This window comes from Pezoporus flaviventris, unplaced genomic scaffold (genome assembly GCF_033815535.1).
Source record: "Pezoporus flaviventris isolate CSIRO_AGI_PZ_B2104156 unplaced genomic scaffold, CSIRO_AGI_Pfla_v1 ptg000088l, whole genome shotgun sequence".
Classification (NCBI taxonomy): domain Eukaryota; kingdom Metazoa; phylum Chordata; class Aves; order Psittaciformes; family Psittacidae; genus Pezoporus; species Pezoporus flaviventris.
This window is the reverse complement of record NW_026892636.1, coordinates 851,009-867,854: the sequence shown is the minus strand read 5'-3', so window position 1 is coordinate 867,854 and position 16,846 is coordinate 851,009. Positions and strand designations below refer to the sequence as shown.

General features: G+C 55.9%; 2 protein-coding genes across 2 annotated transcripts in view; one reads left to right on the top strand and one right to left on the bottom strand.

The window, feature by feature from the left end:
• The window catches only part of LOC133280764 (olfactory receptor 14C36-like), a 781,395-nt gene that overhangs the window by 15,669 nt on the left and 748,880 nt on the right, over positions 1 to 16,846 (top strand). The gene's annotated exons all lie outside the window — the stretch shown is intronic.
• LOC133280763 (olfactory receptor 14C36-like) overlaps positions 1 to 16,846 on the bottom strand; it is a 377,076-nt gene that overhangs the window by 224,650 nt on the left and 135,580 nt on the right. The window lies entirely within an intron of this gene.

The following is a 16,846-nucleotide window of genomic DNA, read 5'->3' as shown; positions in this document are numbered from 1 at the left end:
TTTTGTGTCTTCATTGTGCTAAATGAAAGTAGAGCCCACAAAAAGGAGGCTCAGACTTCACATAAGGCACTGACCACTGTCTCCATTGCCCGCTTGATAAGCATTTTCTCAATGATGAACTGTGGGAAGGTCAAGAGGATTTGATAGAGCTCTGATGTCTGCAACACAAGGAGGTCATGGAGCTGCTGAAGCAAGTACAGAGGAGGCAACGAGGATGGTCAGGGGCTGGATCACCTCCCGTACGGAGCCAGGCTGATAATATTGGGTCTGTTCATCCTGGAGAAGAGAAGCTGTGTGGAGACCTCAGAGAAGCTTCCAGTACCTAAAGGGGCTACAAGAAGCCTGGGGAGGAGCTTTGGACAAGGGCCTGTAGGGACAGGCCAAGGAGAATGGCTTGAACCTGCCCAAGGGGAGACTGAGATGAGCTCTTAGGCCGAAGCTCTTCCCTCTGAGGGTGCTGAGGTGCTGGCACAGGGTGGCCAGAGAAGCTGTGGCTGCCCCATCCCTGGCAGTGTTCAAGGCCAGGTTGGACACAGGGCTTGGAGCAAGCTGCTCTAGCGGAAGGTGTCCCTGCCCGTTGGAGGGGGATTGGATCTGGACAAGCTTTAAAGACAATTCCAACACAAACCAGGCTGGGATTCTGTGAAATAAATCTCTGACAGTCTGTTGGTCAACAAAGCCCTTGTGCTAAATGGGGACAAGTCATATCTGAGCCTCTGCTCTGCTGTGAATTTAAGCAGGGGTACAAAGAGCCTTAGTGCTGGTGGGAGAGAGGATTTGGGGTCTTCCTCACCCCTGAACAGCCAAGGTGCTGCTGGCCTGGGTCCCCTGATGAAGCTGATGGAGCAAGTGCAATAACCAGCTGACTGTATCTGGGACTTCAAGCTGCATTATTCACCCTGCACAAGCGCACCCACGTATTCTTAGTGGCTTTTTTTGCCTTCATGTAGTTCTTTTCAATAATCTTTGAATTACATATTTTTCTTGTTTCCAAAATTGATTGAGAGTTATTTCTCCCTCTGTTATATTGATCTTCCCACGTCTCAAGCCTTGGTTTTAGCCCAGTACCCCATGGGGAAGAAAGACATTCAAAACCACTCAGAAATCCTGTTCTACGCTCCTCCAGTGCATCTCCTGGACTGTCAGTCTGGTGCCTTCCAGCAGAAAAACAGATTGACATTGAAAACTGGGTTTAAACCCAGGCACACAGTCTCTCTCTCACACACACACACACCACACCCCCCCCCCCTTGCCCTCCCCCTGCTCTCAGAGGGATGGGGAAGAAAATCAGAAGAATGGAACTCCCACTGGTTGAGATAAGAATGTTTTAGTAACTAATGTATAACACAAAACACCACCAATAATAATAAAGCAAATAACAAGGGAAGAGAACACAAAACCTCATCACCCACTGACTGATAACTCCTCCACCCCCCCAGCCCAACCATGCACCAACCAATACCTCGTCCAACCCCGCAATCCCAGCCGTTCCAGGTAACTCTCAGTTACATCCTGGGCATGACGTGCTGTGGTATGGAATACCTCTTTGGTCAGTTTGGGTCAGGTGTCCTGTCTCTGCTTCCTCCCGGCTTCCCCTCCTCCCTGGCAGAGCATGAGGCTCACAAAGTCCTTGGTCAGTCTAAACATGTGAGCAGTAACTAAAAACGTCAGTGCTATCAGTGCTGTTCCCAGGCCGAAAGAACTCACAGGTAAGAGTGAGGAATTTTATTGGAGGTGAGGGACTGTCGTGGTTTAAACCCAGTTAGGTAACTCGTTCACTCACTCCCCCCCTTCTTTCCCTCCCCCTACTCCCAGAGGGACGGAGAGGAGAATCGAAAAGAATGCAACTCCCAGGGTTGAGATAAGAACAGTTTAGTAACTGAGGTATAACACAAATCACTACTGCTACCACCAATGATAATAATGATAAAGGAAATAACAAGGAAGAGAATACAACACCTCACCACCAGCCGACCAATAACTCGCCCCCCCTAGCCCGACCAAGCTCTGACCGATACCTCCTCCAACCCTGCAGTCTCCCAGCCCTTCCGGCTAACTCCCAGTTACATCCTGGGCATGACGTGCTGTGGTATGGAATACCTCTTTGGTCAGTTTGGGTCAGGTGTCCTGTCTCTGCTTCCTCCTGGCTTCCCCTCCTCCCTGGCAGAGCATGAGGCTCACAAAGTCCTTGGCCAAACCAAAACATCGCTATCAGCTCTGTTCCCGAGCTGAAAGTCAAAACACAACACTGCACCAGCTACCAAGAAGGAGAAACATGACTGCTACTGCTGAACCCAGGACATTATCCACCCCTTATTCCATACCATTCACGTCATGCTCAGATCCCCCATTTTCATTATACTCTTATCTTAGTGCATGGACCAGTCCCTATAAAGCTGCTGAGTCCATCTGGTCCATGATGTCAGGCTCCATCTCTTGTAACAGTCAGAGCAGGAGAGGCTGTGTGCAGTGTTCACACTCGTGAATAACCTGGGCAATAGTGTCCATTGCTAAGTCCACCCCTCGATCATGAGTCCATCTCTGTGTTGCATCTCTGCTCTGATGGCCTGAAGTGCCATGGGCCCACCAGGCTCAAAATAATTCACTGTCCCCTTCAGCAGTTTCTTCAGCTTGTTGCTGGGGATTCCATACAGCTGCCTTCCATCTCCGATGCTTCCAAAGCACTGGAGGGGCCCAGTGGACTAGATACTTGCCCATACTGTCCCACACACCCTGCCACTCATGACTGTCCTTCCTTGGAGAAAACTTCTTGGTCCCCCTATATTGTCATCTAACCCCAGATAGGACCCAAACCTGACTCTGCTTAACTTCTGAGATCAGACAAAATGGTTGTGGGTAGAACACAGTCTGTGTGCGTGCCAGCATGCTGATCCCCACCACAATCAGCAGGCAGGTCCCGAGGATACCCAAAGGCCATTCAAAACCTTCAGAACTCTCAAACGATGCTGCTGTACTTGTCACTGGGGCTGGTGTAGCTGCTGTGCTTGCCGGCTCTCCCACAACCAGCTTCTCTTTTCCTGAGTCCAGCTCTTCCTTTTTTGCCTGCTGGGAAATGCTGCGTGGTCTCCTGCATCCTCCTGGGGCTCGGCGGGCGGCTTCCGGGGGATGCTCTCGGCCGTCGTGGGGCTTGGCTCCCCGCGGCCTCACGAAGATGGAGAGTAGGGCGAGGGCCAGGGCGGTGAAGAGCAGCCGGACGGCCAGGTACAAGTCCACAGCCATGTCCGTCCCGCCCTGCTGCTGGAGCCCGCCCGTATTACAAGTCATTGCCATAAAGCACAGTGAGACGAGAACCTTAGCCCAGGCCCCACACTTGATAAACACTAACACAGCAAATACCGGCTCTAAGTAAGTTACAATGGTCTGAAGCTGTGAGATCAACAAGAACAACTCTGAGAGCCAATAAATCAGCATTGTGACGAGTGACTATTAATCCAGTCAAATCTGTCGTTATCTCAACCCCTCGTGCCCCATGTTGGGCGCCAAAAAGAACTGTCGTGGTTTAAACCCAGTCAGGTAATTCGTTCGCTCACTTCCCCCCCTTTCTTGCCCTCCCCCTGCTCTCGGAGGGACGGAGAGGAGAATCGAAAAGAATGCAACTCCCACGGGTTGAGATAAGAACAGTTTAGTAACTAAGGTATAACACATATCACTACTGCTACCACCAATAGTAATAATGATAAAGGAAATAACAAGGGAAGAGAATACAACACCTCAGCACCAGCTGACCGATAACTCGCCCCCCAAGCCCGACCAAGCTGCGACCGATACCTCCTCCAACCCTGCAGTCTCCCAGCCCTTCCGGCTAACTCCCAGTTACATCCTGGGCATGACGTGCTGTGGTATGGAATACCTCTTTGGTCAGTTTGGGTCAGGTGTCCTGTCTCTGCTTCCTCCCGGCTTCCCCTCCTCCCTGGCAGAGCATGAGGCTCTCAAAGTCCTTGGCCAAACCAAAACTTTGCTATCAGCTCTGTTCCCGAGCCGAAAGTCAAAACACTGCACTGCACCAGCTACCAAGGAGGGGAAACATGACTGCTACTGCTGAACCCAGGACAACCATCTGCATCAAGAAGCTCCCATCCACGCGCCGGAGGAACCTTCTAGAACGCAAATGAGTTCCTCTATAGGTCCTCCAGCAGATATGGGGTGGTTAAAAACCCCATAAGGACCAAGGCACGGGGGTTGTGGGGCTGCTTTCAGTCCCCTCTCCTTCCCCCTCAGCAGGTCTATGATGGACCCCATAACCGTGCCCCCCATACCAGCCAGTGGGACCCTTCTGCTCTTCATCCGTACTAGAACGCTGCCACAGCCCCACTGCCCTTGGAACCTGCCCCATAGATCTATGGGTCAGCCTCGGACCCTTTTCCCCCCTGCAGGATGGGGGTCAAACCAAAAACCCCCCAAGTGGAACGATGGCTTGAGTCCTTCCCCAAGCTCCCACCCCATTTCTCACCCCACCATCATTACCCCGCCCCTTATTTACATGCAATTAGCATAGGACCTGCTTTATCCACACGTAGGGCTGACCTTATTGACACGTTACTTCCTTATTTACGTGTTATTAACGGAGGGCCTGCTTAATTTACATGTCATTAACATAGAGCCGCCCCTATTTGCATGTTCTGATTGGAGGGCCTCCTCTATTTACATATTTATTAACGTAGGACCTAATTTACATACAGGTTGCTGCTCTATTGACAGGGTATTGGGGCAGGACCTACTTCATTTAGGGCCATTATTGTAGGTCCTACTTTATCAGGGGGGTATTATTGTAGGGCCCAATTAATTGGGGGAGTTATTAACGTAGGGCCTCCCTTATTTACATGTTCATTACAGTCTCATTACAGGTTATGGTATGTCCTGCTTCATTTACATGTTGTTAGTGTAGGACCTACTGTATTGGGGGTGGTGGTCGCGTCAGGAGCCGCTTTATGGAGTCATTTGCTTAATGTAGGACCTACTTTATGTACCTGTCATTAGCATAGAGCCTAATTTACATATTCCTGCTTTATTGTCAGGTTGTTATTGTAGGTCCTGCTTTATTAGGGGGTTTAATTATGTCAGGACCTGCTTTATTTACGTGTTATTGTAGGCCACGTGTTATCTGTGCATTGTTATTGGAGGCTCTGCTCTGTTGACATGCTGTTACTGCAGGTGGGAGGAGCTTATTAACATGTAAATGTTAACGCATCTCATTAACATGGGCGCAACCTCATTTACATGTAATTAACACAGGACCTGCTTTATTTATGTCTTATTGTAGGCCACGTGTTATCTGTGCATTGTTATTGGAGGCTCTGCTCTGTTGACATGCTGTTACTGCAGGTGGGAGGAGCTTATTAACACGTAGACCTGCTTTGCATCTCATTAACATGGGCGCAACCTCATTTACATGTAATTAACACCCTCCCATTGGATGCTGGATCCAGCGACCGGACTGGAAGGGATGGAGTGGGGGGGACACAAGGGAATGAGGGACCCCAAAGCCATGGGAGGGACCCAAATACCCCCCAAACACCCGAAATATCGCCCCATATTTCCCCCCCAAACCTCTCCCTTCACCCCAAACCCATCCAGCATCAACCTGGGGGGCAAGGGGGGCCCCAAAGCCAAACGTTGAGGGGAGTTTGGGGTCCAGATCCCATTTTGGGGACCCCAAAAGGGCTGCAGGGACCATGAAGGGGTTGGGGGCACCCCAAAAGGTCTCAGCATTGGGTTTAGGGAGAATCAGGGGGGGCTTTAAGGACCCCTATGAGCTCAGCACCCACTTCAGAAGGAAACCCAGGGGGGTTTAAAGTATAGAGGGGGTCCCTAAAGGGTTCTGGGGTTCAGGAGTGGGGAGGAAAAGGTCATGGGGGAGGGCCCAGGGGCAGTTTTGGGTTGCAGGGGGGGAAACCGGGCTGCAGGATGTATTTGGGGGGGTCTTTGGGTGCATGCGGGAATCCATACGGTGGTTTTGGGGTGCACAGTGGATGCTTTTGGGGTGCAGGGGGTTGTTTTGGGGCGCAGTGGGGGTAGATTTGGGGTGCAGAGGTGTGTTTTGGAGTGCAGGGGGGCGGTTTTGGGGTGCCGTGGGCTTCTGGGATGCATGGGGGTGATTTTAGGGTGCAGGGGTTGTGTTTTGGGGTGCAGGGGGCATGGTTTTGGGGTGCAGGGGGTTTTGGGGTGCAATGGGGGTAGATTTGGGGTGCACAGTGGGTGCTTTTGGGGTGCAGGGGGGCGGTTTTGGGGTGCCGTGGGGCTTCTGGGATGCATGGGGGTGGTTTTAGGGTGCAGGGGTTGTGTTTTGGGGTGCAGGGGGCTTGGTTTTGAGGTTCAGGGGGGTGGTTTTGGGGTGCCATGGGGGTAGATTTGGGGTGCAGAGGTGTGTTTTGGGGTGCAGGGGGGCGGTTTTGGGGTGCCGTGGGGCTTCTGGGATGCATGGGGGTGGTTTTAGGGTGCAGGGGTTGTGTTTTGGGGTGCAGGGGGCATGGTTTTGGGGTGCGGGGGGCGGTTTGGGATGCAGGGGGTTGTTTTGGGGTGCAGGAAGGATGGTTTTGGAGGGCAGAGGGGGTGTTTTCGGATGCAGGGGGGGTGGTTTTGGGGTGCAGGGGGGGGTGTTTTTGGATGGAGGGGGGGTGGTTTTGGGGTGCAGGGGGGTGTTTTGGTCCCTGTGGGACCCCCTAAAACCCCACAGAGCCCCCCAAAACCTGAATCTCCTTGAGGTGCTGGTACCTGAGCCCCGAGTTAAGGAGGAAACCTGGGGGAAGGGGGGGTTAAAGGAAGGGTTGGGGGGGGGGTCGGGGAGGATCCTGGGAGGGAACTGGGGGTTCCTGGGGATCCCAATGGGATTTGGGGGGGTCCTAAAGGAATTTGGGCTCCCCTGCATGGATCTGGGAGAAGAAAAGGGGTTGGGGGGTCACAAGGGGGAACTAAGGGGGTGCTGGGGGGTTGTTGGGATCCCAACGGAATTTTGGGGGGTCCTAACAGGCAAAGGTGTTTGGGGGGGTCCTGAGGGGTTTTGGAGGCTCCCCAGTGAGCTTGGGGGTCCCCCCCCCACTTTGGGGTGCAGCGGATACCACAGCAGGTTCCCTTTGATCTTCTTCACATTCCTATAGGAACTCCACCCCCCCCACCCCCCCCCCCCCCCGCCATGTATTTTAGGGACCGATCCGAGGTTTGGGGTCCCTCCAGATGTTGCAGTTCCTCCCCCCCACATGTTGGGGTGCCCCCCTCACCGCGGGTGCCGCACGTGGCCCATGATGTACTCCCGGATGGGGGCACAGGGCCCCGTGCACAGCCTGGAGGTTGGGGGGAGACAAAGAGAGGGGGTCAGGAGCACCCCAACCCCCCCAGGACCCCAAAAGCCCCCACTGGGGGGTCCCGCGGGCTCCAACCTGCGCAGGTCGGGATCGGAGGGGAGCTCCAGCTCCGCCATGATGGGCGAAATTGGCGCGCTGGGAGCGCCGCGCGGCACGACGGGAGTTGTAGTCCAAGCCGGGCGCCGCCTTAGTGGTGCTGTATGGGTGTCGCACTGCATCATGGGAGTTGTAGTCCAGGCTGGGCGACGCCATGACAGGGCTCTCTGCATGCCGCGCGGCATGATTGGAGTCGTAGTACCGCCTGGCGGCTGTATAATGGTGTTCTATGGGAACCGCGGGGTATGATGGGAGTTGTAGTCATAACTGGGCGACGCCATAACGGGGCTCAATGGGTGCCACGCTGCATGATGGGAGTTGTAGTCCCGGCTGGGCGCCACCGTAAAGGGGCTCTATGGGTGCCGCGTTGCATGATCAGGGTTGTAGTGCCTGTAGTTTATGGGTCTCTATAGGGTCTCTATGGGGTCTCTACGGGGGCTCTATGGGGGCTCTATGGAGTCTCTATGGGGTCTCTATGGGGTCTCTATGAAGTCTCTATGGGGTCTCTATGAAGTCTCTATGGGGTCTCTATAGGGTCTCTATGGGGTCTCTATGGGGTCTCTATGGGGTCTCTATGCGGTCTCTGTGGGGTCTCTGTAGGGTCTCTATGGTTCACTTTGGGTCACTTTCTGGCTCTCTGCGGTGTCTATGGATCTCTATGGGTCTCTATTAGTCTCTATGGGGTCTCTATGTGGTCTCTATGGGGTCTCTATGTGGTCTCTATGGGGTCTCTATGGTTCACTTTGGGTCACCTTCAGGCTCTCTGCGGTGTCTATGGATCTCTATGGGTCTCTATGAGTCTCTATGGGGTCTCTATGGGCCTCTATGAGTCTCTGTGGGCTGTAGGTCTATATGGTTTCTATGGGTCTCCATATGGGGTCTCTATGGGTCCCTTCAGGGTCTGACCATGGAGGGGGGGTCTCTTTACGAGTCCCTTGGAGGGGGAAGCAGCAGCAGCTCCAGTACCAGGATGCAGGGGGCTGAGCTCGAGACCCTGAGACCCCCCTTTTACCCCCATTGCCCCCGTTACCCCAAATTGCTCCCATTGCCCCATTACCCCATTGCCCCCATTTAAAGCCATGGGGGGAGCCAGCAGTGGGTGTGAACCTGTCCCTGCCCCATAGGGTTCTATAGGGGTCCATAGGGGTCCCATCGCCCCCCATCTCCCTCCTTTCCCCCCCAGCCAACACGCGCTCTGCTCCTGTCGCCCCGCCCACTTCCACGGCAGCCAATCAGCGCATGGCCCCGCGCACTGCGCCGCGGAGCCAACCAGAGCGCAGGGTGGGCGAGTAACCCCGCCGCTCCCCTCAGCTGACTCTGCCCCCTGTAACGACCGCAGGCCGCTGAACAAGACCGGTCCCAACCCCGATCCCTGAGGGACCCCACTCGTTACTGGTCTCCAGCCGGACACTGAGCCATTGACCACAACTCTCTGTGTGCGGCCATCCAGCCAGTTCTTTATCCACTGAGTGGTCCATCCATCAAATTGATGTCTCTCCAATTTAGAGACAAGGATGTTGTGTGGGACAGTGTCGAACGCTTTGCACAAGTCCAGGTAGATGCCATCAACTGCTCTACCCCTGTCCATCAGTTCTGTAGCCCCATCATAGAAGGCCACCACATTGGTCAGGCAGGATTTCCCCTTAGTGAAGCCCTGCTGGCTGTCACCAAGCACCTTGTTGACTTTCATGTGCCTTAGCATGCCTGCCAGGAGAATCTGCTATTTCCTTTATTGTTATTATCATTGCTGGCAGCAGTAGTGATCTGTGTTATACCTTGGTTACCAAACTGTTCTTATCTCAACCCAGGGGAGTTGCATTCTTTTCGATTCTCCTCTCCATCCCTCCGGGAGAAGGGGGAGGGCAAGAAGGGGGGGAAAGGAGTGAACAAGCTGTCTGGCTGGGTTTAAACCACGACAGCAAGGCAAGGCAAGGCAAGGCAAGGCCAGGCAAGACAGGCGAGAGCAGGCCAGGAGAGGCAAGGCAAGACAAGGGAAGGCAAGGCCCATGAAGGGAAGGCCAGGCCAGGTCAGGCAAGGAAAGGCAAGGCCAGTTAAGGCAAGGTAAGGCTAGGCAAGGCAAGGCTAGTCCAGGTCTAGACAAGCCATGCAAGGCCAGGTAAGGAAAGGCCAGGCACGGCCAAGTAGGGCAAGGCAAAGGCAAGGCAAGGCAAGGCAAGGCAAGTCAAGGCAAGGCAAGGCGTTTAGGCAAGTCCAGGATCGGCAAGGGTAGGCTTCATAAGGCCAGGAAAGTCCAGGCCAGGCAAGTCCAGGCCAGGCAAGTCAAGGCCAGGCCAGTCCAGGTCATACAAAACCAGGGCAGGCCAGGCAAATCCAGGCAAGGCAAAGTAATACAAGGCAAGGCAAGTCAAGACAAGGCCAGACGAGGCATGGCCAGGCAAGGAAAGGGCAGGCCAGGCAACTCCAGGCAAGGCAAAGTAATACAAGGCAAGGCAAGTCAAGACAAGGCCAGACGAGGCATGGCCAGGCAAGGAAAGGCCAGGCCAAGCAAGGCCAGGCAAGGCAAGGCAAGGCAAGGTAAGGCCAGGCAAGGCAAGGTAAGGCCAGGACAGGAAATGCAAGGCCTGGTAAGGCCAGGTAAGCCAAGGCCAGGCCAGGCCATGAAGGCAGGGCCAGGCCAGGCCAGGCCAGGCAAGGCCAGGCAAGGAAAGGTAAGGCCAGGCCAGGCAAGGCAAGGTAAGGCTAGGCTAGGCAAGGCCAGGCCAGGCCAGGCTAAGGCAGGCAAGGCAAGGCTAGGCAAGGAAAGGTAAACTTAGGCCAGACCAGGCCAGGCAATGCAATGCCAGGTAATATAAGGCCAGGAAAGGCAAGGGAACGCTTGGTAAGGCCAGGCCAGGCAAGGCCAGTCAAGGCCATTAAAGACAAGGCAAGGCAAGGCAAAGCAAGGCAAAGCAAGGCCAAGCATGGCCAGGCCAGGCTAGGCCAGGCTAGGCCAGAGAAGGCAAGGACAGGCAGGGCCAGTCAGTGCAAGGCAAGGCAATGCGTGGCTAGGCAAGGCAAGGCCAGGCCAGGCCATGCAAGGCAAATCCAGACCAGGACAAGCAAGGAAAGACAATGCAAGGCAAGGCCAGGCCAGGCCAGGAGATGCAAGGGCAGGCAAGGCAAGGCAAGGCAAGGCCAGGCAAAGCCAGAGACGGGCTGGCAAGGCAAGGCCAGGCCAGGCCAGGCCAATAGAGGCAAGGCAAGGAAAGGCAAGGCAAATGAAGGCCAGGCCTGGCAAGTCATGGACAGGCCAGGCAAGGACAATCAAGGCAAGGCAAGGAAAGGCAAGGCAAATGAAGGCCAGGCAAGGCAAATCAACGCCAGGCCAGGCAGGTACAATCAAGGCAAGGCAAGGCAAATCAAGGCAAGTCCAGGCCAGGCAAGGTCAGGCCAGGCAAGGCAAGCCAAGGCCAGGGAAGGCTAGGCAAGGCAAGGTAAGACGAGGCAAGGCAAGGCAAGGAAAGGATAGGTTAGGGAAGGCCAGGCAAGGCCAGGCCAATCAATGCTAGGCAAGGCCAGGCAATGCAAGGCCAGGCAAGGCAAGGCAAGACAAGGCAAAGCCAGGCCAGGCCAGGCAAGGTAAGTCAGTGCAAGTCAAGGGAAGGGAAGGCAAGGCAACACAAGGCAAGGAAAGTCATGGCAAGGCCAGGCAAGGCAAGACTAGGATACGCAATGAAAGGCAAGATCAAGACCAGGTAATTCAAGGATAGCTGAGGCCAGGCCAGGCAATCCAATTCAGAGCAATGTAAGGGAAGGGAAGGGAATGCAAGGCCAGGCCGTGCCAGGCAATGAAAGGCCAGGTAAGGAAAGGCCAGGCTATGACATGTCAGGAAAGGCCAGGACAGGCAAGGCCAGACAAGAGTAGGGCAGGCCAGGCCAGACCAGGCAAGAAAAGGCCAGGCCAGATGAGGCCAGAGAAGGTCAGGAAAAACAAGGCCAGGCCAGGTCAGGCCACGGCAGGACAGGCAATCTCAGGGCAGGCCAGGCCAGGTCAAGCCATGGCAGTACAGGCAATCTCAGGGCAGGCAGGGAGATGTAAGGACAGGCCAGGGATTGCCAGGCAAGGCAAGGTCAGGCCAGGCCAGGCCAGGCCAGACCAGGGAAGGCAATGCAAGGCAAGTCCACGACAGGCAATGGAAGGCCTGGTAATGCAAGGCAAGGCCAGGCCAGGCCAGGTCATACAAAACCAGCGCACGCCAGGCAAGGCCAGCCAAGTCAAGGCAAGGCCAAGCAAGGCAAGGCAAGGGAAGGTAATGCAAGGCAATGAAAAGCAAGACTAGGCCAGGCAAGGCCAGTCAAGGCAAGGCAAGCGAAGACAAGGTAAGGCCAGGCAAGGCCAGTAAAGGCCAGGCAAGGCCAGGCAAGGCAAGGCAAGGCAATGCTACATGAGGCGAGGAAAGGCAAGGTAAGGCATGTCCAGGACAGGCAACGGAAGACTGGTAAGGCAAGACAAGGCCAGCTCAGGAAAGGCCAGGCCAGGCCAGGCCAGATCATACAAAAGGAGGGCAGGCCAGGCAAGGCCAGGCCAGGCAAGGCCAGGAAAGGCAAGGCAAGGCAAAGCAAGGCCAGTCCAAGACAGGCAATGCAAGACCATGTAAGGCCAGCTGAGCCAAGTCCAGGCCAGGCCATAAAGGCAAGGCCAGGCCTGACCAGGCAAGGCAAGGCAAGGCCAGGCAAGCCAAGGTAAGGCTAGGCAAGGGAAGGCCTGGCCAGGACTGGCCAGGCAAGGCAAGGACAGGCACAGCCAGGCAAGGCCAGGCAAGGCAAGGCCAGGCAAGGTCAAGCCAGGCCAGGCCAGTGAAGTAAAGTAAAGTCAAGGCCAGGCAATGCCAGGCAAGGCAAGGAAATGACAGGCAAGGCAAGGCAAGGCAAGTCCAGGACAAGCAGTGCAAATCCAGGACAGTCCAGGCAAGGCCAGGTTAGGCCAGTCAAGGCCAGGCAAGGCAAGGCCAGGAGAGGCCATGCCAGGCAAGGCAAGGCCAGTCCAGTCCAGGAGAGGCAAGGCCAGACAAGTCAAGGGAAGGGAAGGCAAGGACAGTCTAGGACAGGTAATGGAAGGCCAGTTAAGGCCTGGAAAGGCAATATAAGGCAAGGCAAGGCAAGGCATGGCAAGGCTAGGCAAGGCAAGGCAAGGCCAGGCCAGGCAATGCCAGGAAAGGCAAGGGTCAGGAAAGGCCAGGCAAGGCAAAACAAGGAAGGCTAGGCCAGGCAAGGGCAGGCAAGCTCAGGCCAATCAAGGCCAGCCAGGGCAAGGCCAGTCCAGGCTAGGCCATGCAAGGAAAGGCTAGGCACAGAAAGGCAAGGCAAGGCAAGGCAAAGCAACAGAAGGCCAGGCAAGGCCAGTCCAGGCAAGGCCAAGCAAGTCAAGGGCAGGCTAGGCCAGGCAAGGCAATTCAAAGCAAGGCAAGGCTAGGCAAGGCAAGGCAATGCAAGGCAAGGCAAGTCCAGGACAGGCAATGCTAGGCCAGGTAAGGCCAGGTAAGTTAATGCAAGGCAATACAAGTCCAGGACAGGCAATGCAAGGCCTGGTAAGGCAAGGCAAGGAAAGGCCAGGCAAGGAAAGGCAAGCTAAGGTAAGGAAAGGGAAGGCAAGGCCAGACTGGGCCAATCAACACAAGGCAAGGCCAGGAAAGGACACGGAAGGCAAGGCCAGGCCAGGACAAACCTGGCCAGGCTTGGCAAGGCCAGGCAAGGCAAGGCAAGGCAAGGCCAGGCCAGGCAAGGCCACGCCAGGCAAGGCTAGGCAAGGCAGGGCAAAGCAAGGCAAAAAAGGCAAGGCAATACAGGTTAAGGCAAGGCCAGGCAAGGCCAGGTAAGGCAAGGTAAGCCCAAGCCAGGCCTGCCCATGAAGGCAAGGCCAGGCCAGGCAAGGCAATACCATGCAAGGAAAGGTAAGGCTAGGCCAGGCAAGGCCAGTCCAGGACTGGCCAGTGCATGCAAGGTCAGGGAAGGCCAAGCAAGGCAGGTAAGGCCATGTAAGGCCAGGTCAGGCAAGCAAAGGAAAGGCCAGCAAGGCAAGGCAAGGCCAGTCCAGGACTGGACAGTATATGCAAGGCCAGGTAAGGCCAGGCCAGACCAGGTAAGGCCAGGTCAGGCAAGGCCAGAGAAGGCCAGCAGGGCAAGGCAAGGCTAGGCAAAGCAAGGCAAGTTATGTCAATGCAAGGCAAGGCTAGTCAAGGCAAGGCAAGGCAAGGTAATACAAGGCAAGTCCAGGACAGTCAATGCAATGCCAGGTAAGGCCAGGCAAGGCCAGACCAACCAGGCCTGCCCAGTTCATATAAAACCAGGACAGGACAGGCAAGGCAATGCAATACAAGGGAAGGCAAGGCAAGGCTTGGCCAGGCCAGGCCAGACAAGGCAAGGCATGGCCAGGAGAAGCAATGCCAGGCAAGGCAAGGCAAGGCCAGGCTAGGCCTGGCCAGGAAGGCAAGGCCAAGCAAGGCAGGGCAACGAAAGGCAAAACAAGGCAAGGCAATACAGGGGAAGGCAAGGCCCGGCAAGGCCACGCAAGGCAAGGCAAGCCCAGGCTAGGCCAGGCCAAGAAGGCAAGGCCAGGCCAGGCAAGGCAATGCAAGGTAAGGCTAGGGAAGGACAGGCCAGGCAACCAAGGCAAGGCAAGGCGAGGCAAGGCAAGGCAAGGCTAGACAAGGCAAGGCAACACAAGGTAAAGCAAGTCCAGGACAGGCAATGGAAGGCCTGGTAAGGCCAGGCCGAGCCAGGACATACAAAATCAGGGCAATGCAAGGCCAGGCAAGGCAAGGCAAGACAAGGCCAGGACAAACCAGCCCAGACCAGGCCAGGCAAGGCCAGGAAAAGCAAGGCAAAGCAAAGCAAAGCAATGCAAGGCCAGTCCAGGACAGGCAATGCAAGGTCAGGTAAAGCCAGGCAAGGCCAGTCCAGGACAGGCAATGCAAAGCCAAGCAAGGCAAAGCAAGGCAAGGGAAGATAAGGCAAGGCAAGGCCAGGCAAGGCAAAGCAGGCAAGGCAAGGCAAGGCAGGCAAGGAAAGGCAGGCAAGGCAAAGCAAGACAAAGCAAGGCAAGGACAGGAAAGGGAAGGACAGGCAAATCCAGGCCAGGCAACGCCAGAGAAGTGCATGATAGGTAATGCCAGGCCAGGCCAAGCCAGGCCAGGCTAGGCGAGGAAAGGCCAGGCCAGGCTAGGCCAGGAAAGGCCAGGCCAGGTACAGCCAGGCCAGGCCAGGCCAGGCTAGGCCAGGAAAGGCCAGGCCAGGTACAGACAGGCCAGGCCAGGCCAGGCAACGCAAAGGCAATCAAGGCAAGGCAAGTCCAGGACAGGAAAGGCAAGGCCAGGCCAGGCAACGCAAAGGCAACCAAGGCAAGGCAAGTCCAGGACAGGAAAGGCAAGGCCAGGCCAGGCTAGGCCAGCTCATACAAAACCAGGCCATGCCAGGCCAGGCAAGGTAATACAAGGCAACCAAGGCAAGGCAGTGAAAGCAAGGAGAGGCAAGTCAAGTCAAGGAAAGGCGAGGGAAAGCAAGGCGAGGGAAGTGCAGAACGTGCAATGCAAGTCCAGGTAAGGCCAGTCAAGGCCAGGCCAGGCCAGGCTAGGCCAGGTCATACAAAACCAGGCCAGGCCAGGCGAGGCCAGGCAAGGAAAGGCAATACAAGGCAAGGAAAGGCAATACAAGGCAAGGAAAGGCAAGGAAAGCAAGGACAGTCTAGAATAGGTAATGGAAAGCCAGTTAAGGCCTGGTAAGGCAAAATAAGGCAAGGCAATGCAAGGCAAGGCAAGGCAAGGCATGGCAAGGCAAGGCAAGGCCAGGTCAGGCAATGCCAAGAAAGGAGAGGCAAGGCAAGGCCAGGCCAGGCAATGCCAGGCAAGGCAAGGCAGGACCAGGCAAGGCAAGGCAAGGCCAGGCCAGGCAATGCCAGGCAAGGCAAGGCTAGACCAAGGCCAGGCCAGGAAGGGACAGGAAAGGCCAGGCAAGGCAAGGCAAGGCAAGGCAGGCTAGTCCAGGCAAGGCCAGACAAGGCAAGGCAAGTCCAGGACAGGCAAAGTCCAAGTCCAATGCAAGGCCAGGTAAGGCCTGGTAAGTAAGGCAAGGTTAGGCAAGGCAAGGCAAGGCAAGGCAAGGCAACACAAGTCCAGGACAGGCCAGGACAGGCAATGCAAGGCCAGGTAAGGCCAGGTAAGGCCAGGCAAGGCCAGGCAAGGCAAGGCCATACAAGGCAAGGTAAGGCAAGGCAAGGCAAGGGAAAGACAGGCCAGGCAGGCATGGCAAGGCAAGACGAGGCGAGGCGAGGCGAGGCAAGGTAAGGCAAGGCAAAGCAAGGCAAGGCAAGGCAAAGCAAGGCAAGGCAAGGACAGGACAGGACAGTCCATGCAAAGCAAGGCAAGGCAAGGCAAAGCAAGGCAAGGCAAGGACAGGACAGGACAGTCCATGCAAGGCAAGGCAAGGCAAGGCCAGGCCAGGCCAGACCAGGCCAGGCTAGGCCAGGTGAGGACAATCTAGGCAGGGCAAGGCAATTCAAGGATAGGTTATGGAAGGCTAGGAAAGGACAGTCAAGGACAGGCCAATCAAAGCCAGGCAAGGCAAGGCCAGGCAAGGCAAGGCAGGGCAAGTCAAGCAAGTCAAGGCAAGGCAGGGAAAGTGAAGGAAGGCAAGGCAAGGCAACGCCAGGCCATTCCAGGCAAGGCCAGGCACTGCAAGGCCAGGTAAGGAAAGGTAATACAAGGGCAGGCCAGGTAAGGCCAGGCAAGGCAATTCAGTGCAATGTAAGGCAAGGGATGGGAATGCAATGCCAGGCCAGGCCAGGAAATGGAAGGCCAAGTAAGGCCAGGCGAGGCAAGGCGAGGCAAGGCAAGGCAAGGCATGGCAAGGCAGGTCCAGGACAAGGAATGCAAGGCCTGGTAAGGTCAGACCACACCAAGCCATGCAAGACAAGTTCAGACCAGGCCAAGCAAGGCAAGGCAATGCAAGGCAAGGAAGGCAAGGCCACTCCAGGAAAGGCAATGCTATGCCAGGTAAGGCTTTGCAAGGCAAGGCAAGGCAACGGCAGGTAAGGGAAGCCAAGAAAAGGCAAGGCAAGGCAAGGCAGGGCAAGGGAAGGCAAGGCAACACCAGGCAAGCCAGGCGAGGCCAGGCCAGGGCAGGCAAGGCAAGGCAAGGAAGGCAAGGCAAGGCAAGGCAGGAGAAGGCAATGCTAGGCCAGGTAAGGCCAGGCAAGGTAATGCAAGGCAAGGCCAGTCCAGGACAGGCAACGCAAGGCGAGGTAAGGCCAGGTAAGTCAAGGCAAGAAAATACGAGACAAGCCAAAGAAAGGGAAGGCAAGGCCAGGCCAGGCCAGGCAAGGCAAGGAAAGGCAACATAAGGCTAGGCTAGGCAAGGCCAGGCCAGGCAAGGCCAAGCAGGTCAAGGCCAGGCCAGGCCAGGCAAGGCAAGGCCATTCAAGGCAAGGCAAGGCAAG